Source organism: Molossus molossus, unplaced genomic scaffold (assembly GCF_014108415.1).
Source record: "Molossus molossus isolate mMolMol1 unplaced genomic scaffold, mMolMol1.p scaffold_m16_p_20, whole genome shotgun sequence".
In the NCBI taxonomy this organism is placed as follows: Eukaryota; Metazoa; Chordata; class Mammalia; order Chiroptera; family Molossidae; genus Molossus; species Molossus molossus.
Window position 1 is genome coordinate 19,007,744 of NW_023425356.1, and position 4,897 is coordinate 19,012,640.

General features: G+C 37.6%; 1 non-coding gene across 1 annotated transcript; it reads left to right on the plus strand.

The window, feature by feature from the left end:
• Nucleotides 1–562: 562 nt before the first annotated feature.
• On the plus strand, nucleotides 563–636 carry TRNAN-GUU. The gene has a single exon. It is a non-coding gene; the product is annotated as a tRNA-Asn (tRNA).
• Nucleotides 637–4,897: the final 4,261 nt, after the last annotated feature.

Here is a 4,897-nt window from a genome sequence, read left to right on the forward strand (position 1 = left end):
AAAGCCATGAACAACTGAAAATATCCAAAGTGAAACAGTCCACTTTTTTAAATCAGTGAGTGACAGGGCAAATTGAAAATGTGTAATGTCGGAGTAACTTTCCAGAGTTTGCTCCTTTTGACTCCACCTCACCCCAACCTCTCTTTCCAGCTCCCAACCACCCACCTCTGCGGAGTGGAGCCCCGGGAGCGCCAGCGGCGCCGGCTGTCGGGTGCGGACGGAGCAAACGGGAAGAGTCATCGTTAAGGCTCACGGGCCGCTCAGCTTCCCCTGGGCCCCTCCACGTGGCTCAGGCCCAGGGGGTCGCGGTCCCGGCGTCCCTGGGGCTCTGGCACCTGAAGCGGGAGTGGAGCACGGCGGGTGAGACTATTAGGCTGCCCCACTGCCTTAAGAAGCGCTCGATGCGCGGGTTTCAAGCGCCACCAACACCCAGCATGGACTCCATCTGCCCGGTTTTCTGAGGTTTTAGAATCTGGCCCTCTGTCCAGCGAGAGGGGAGTCGCTCCACCTAGCGGCGACTGAGCACTAGCTCTCCTATACCTTGAAGGCCTGTTTCCTGTAGGTCTCTGTGGCGCAATCGGTTAGCGCGTTCGGCTGTTAACCGAAAGGTTGGTGGTTCGAGCCCACCCAGGGACGTATTTGTTATTCTTCGGAAGCAAAAGCCAAGCCATTGCTGCTCATTCTTCTTTGCACCCTCTCTTTCCATCATCTCCGGAGGGAGGCCTCCTGTTTCCTGCACAACAGGAGGAAGTCAGCTCAAATCTTACCATCAGAATTGGGGAAAGGGGAATGTTGAAATGTTTTGCATATTTTTAATATACTTTTCTAATTAAATTGTTTCTGTCATTATGGGGTTACAAATAATGCTGTGCTCATCATTCTTGTACACATCTCTGGCCGCTTGTTTAAGCATTTCTATAGAGTCCCAGAAAAGCAATTGCTCTATCACAATGTTTACATGCCTCCTATAGGAGTACATTTTCTCTCCTTTTATTGACTTATTACCTATTACTCTTTCTTTTGCTATTCCAGAGACTGTTTTTGGCTCTATAGTACACATCTGGAACTTCCCACAGTGTTCCTTAAAGTGGTAGCTCACCTCTTCCCATTTCCCCACTGCCTGCCCTTATGCGGTTGTTGTCACCCATTGCGCTGGACATAGGCCGTAAACCCCACAATCCACTGTTACTACTGTTGCTTTATCTGTCCCACGTTTTTAAAGAGATGTAAAGAATAAGGAAGACATCTTACATCTTATACATTTTCTCATACAGGTACCATTTCTGTTGTCCTTCATCCCTCATGCACACCCAGATTTCCATCTGGTATCAGTGTCCTTCGTGGAAGACTCTCTTCACATTGCTTGTGGTGTGAGTTTGCTGGAGATAGTCTTTCAGCATGTGTGTGTCTGTAGATGTCATCATTTACCTTCATTTTTGAACGATGTGGGAGAGTGAAGACATAGAATTCCACTTAGACTTTCCAGCCCTCGGTCTCTTACAGCTGCTGCTCCACAGTCTTCTCACTTGCACTGTTTCTGATGAGAAATCCGACATAATCTTTATTTTTGTTTTCTGTATGTACCATGTCTCTTTTCTCTGGCAGCTTTGGAGATTTTTACTTTCAGTGGATTTGAGCAATTTAATTATGAGGTGATCAAATGTGGTTTTCTTTGTTTCTCATGCTTATTCATTGTGTTCATTTGGCTCTTTGGATAGGTGAGTTTATAATTTTTATCGTGATCGGAAAGTTTTCTCTCGTTATTTCTTCAAAAATTGTCTGTTCTTTCCCAGTATTTTCAGGACTCCAGTTACTCATATAGTAGGGCTTTTAAAGTTCCCTGTCACTCACTGATTTTAGAAAAATTTGTATTCTGTTTCATTTTGGATATTTTCAATTATTCATGGCTCTATGTTCCCTAATCCTTTTTCTGCAATGTCTAATCTTTTATTAATTCCATGTAGTGAGTTTATTATCTAGATATTGTTTCAATTTCTAAGTTTGACTCTGGGTATTCTTATATTTTCAAGTTTCTAATTAACCCTTTGGATATATTAATAGTCATAATAATTGTATTAAAATTCTCCTGGCTAATATATTTTTTAAAATTTTATTTTTTAATTATAGTTTACATTTATTATTAATTCATTATTATTTTGTATTCATTTCAGGTGTATAGCATAGTGGTTAGACAGTCATATACTTTACAAAGTGCCTCCCTCCCCCACCTCGATATTTCCAGTACCTACCTAGCAGCATACATAATCATTATAATATTATTGACTATATTCCCTATGCTTTACTTCACATTCCCATGATTATTTTGTAAATACCAATTGTACTTCTTAATCCCTTCACCTTTTTCACCCATTCACCAACCCCCCTCCCCTCTGGCAACCATCAATCTGTTCTCTGTGTCTGTGAGTTTGTTTCAATTGTTTGTTTATTTATTTTGTTCTTTATATTCCACACATAAGTGAAATCATATTGTAGTTGTCTTTCTCTGGCTGACTTACTTCACTTAGCATGATACCCACTAGGTCCATCTATGATGTCACTAATGGTAAGATTTTTTATAGCCAAGTAATATTCCGTTATATGTACATACCACAGCTGTTTTATCAATTCACTTATTGATGGCACTTGGGTTGCTTCCATATCTTGGCTATTGTAAATAAGGCTGCATGCAATAAACATAGGGTGCATATATTTTTCCAAATTAGTGTTTTGGGTTTCCTTGAATATATACCCAGAAGTGGAATTGCTGGGTCATAAGGCAGTTCTTTTAAAAATTTTGAGGACCCTGTTTTTCATAGTGGCTGCACCAATCTTCATTCCTACCTTTCCTCCAACACTAGTTGTTTGTGGATTTATTCATGATAGTAACTCTGATAGGTCTGAGGTGGTAACTCATTGAGATTTTAATTTGTATTTCTCTGATGATTAGTGAAGTTGACATTTTTTTCATGTTTATTGGCCATTTGTATGTCCTGTTTGGAGAGGATCTATTCAGATCCTCTGCCTATCTCTTAATTGCCCTGTTGTTATTTTTTTTATGTTGAGTTGTAGGAGTTCTTTATAAATTTTGGATATTAACCCCTTATCAGATGTATCATTGGTAAATATCTTCTTCCAGTTAGTAGTTGTCATTTCATTTTAATGTGTTTTTCTGTGCAGAAGCTTTTTAGTTTCATGTAGCTCCATTTGCTAATTTTTTCCTTGTTTGCCTTGCCTGAGGAGACATATCAGAAAAAATTCTCTAAGAGAAATGTCAGAGAATTTCCTGCCTATGTTTCCATGTTTCCTTCTAGGAATTTCATGGTTTTGAGTCTTATATTTAGGTGTTTAATCCACTTTGAGTTTATTCTTGTATATAATGTAAGAAGGTGGTCTAGTTTCATTTCTTTTTGCATGTATCTGTCCAATTTTTCCAACACTATTTATTGAATAAACTGTCTTTATCCCATTGTATGTTCTTGCCTCGTTTATCAAATATAAATTGACAATACAGGTGCGAGTTTATTTCTGGGCTATCTATTTTGTTCCATTGATCTATATGTCTGTTTCTATGCCAGTATTATTCTGTTTGATTACTATCTGATCATGCCTGATTTTACCTGGCACTAGTAATTCTTCAGTTCTTCAAAAGGGCACACCTTCTCTTAAGATAATATGTACAACTTTTAAGAACAGACTTATGAAATAAATATGCCAATGGAGATACAATTTAGTAATCCTCCCTTTAAAAAGAAAGATTGACCCCCGGCCAGTTGGCTCAGCGGTTGGAGTGTTGGCCTGCGGACCAGAGAGTCCCAAGTTCAGTTCCCGCTAGGGCATGTACAAAAAAAAAAAAGAGGTTGAAATTTTGTTATAAATTGTTCACTAATGGGCCTGATATTTAGCTATGACTGATTTAATTTACCACATAATACATGTTTACATTAAACTTATTTAAAATATGTATTATTTTCTAAGGTGTGGTGCAAAAGTGGAATCCACTGGATGATTCCAAATGTTGAGAATGTCTAATGATCATGAGATATGTTTAAGTGGACAAATGCAGTAATTTCACAGCTGGATATGCACATGCAGTAATAGTTTCTTGTTTGCTATTTTAGTGTCTAGTTTTCAATGTGTAAGCACTATATTTACACATTACATTGTTAAACAATTGGACAGATCAGGTCATTTTATTCTAGATTTTAAAAATCCCATTTTATTTTCTAATACGCTATTATATTTGACTTGGTATTTTAATTGGAATATTCATATACCATGACTACAATGGATTATTTTTTATAGCTCATTTAGATTTGGATGCTGTCCGTATCCAAATTTGGTCAAAGGGTTATGCTAGCCTCATAATTGTGACTCTGTATATTGAAGACCTAGAAGATTTTATCTGTAAGATACTCTGGTACTAGAGGAATAACATGGTGTAGTTTTTCAATCAGTTTTTTTCTTGGTTTTTACTTTATTCAGGGAAATTATACTTTGCTAGGAATTCAGACAATTGTAAAAAGCTGAATATAAACAGACACACTGCACAAAACTGAATATAAATGTACTCTGTAGACACACATCTCCTACATCTTCCCAAGTCACAGTAGAATTTGTATATACACAAATGGGCATATTGTGGTTTGCTTTGCTGCATGTCACAGATGTAGTTTTTACAAACTGAAGACAAGATTCTCCAAAAGCAAAAAGATGATGACTCACTTTAATGCCATCCTCACTATATTGTGTTGGTCTGAAACCAAACCTGTAATATGTCCAAGGTACGTATGTATATGTTTAAGAAAACAATGCTTTTCCACAATTTCAGTTATACTATAAAAAGAGGAATATAAACATTGTTTCATCTTACTAAATAAAGTTGAATAAATATATGTGT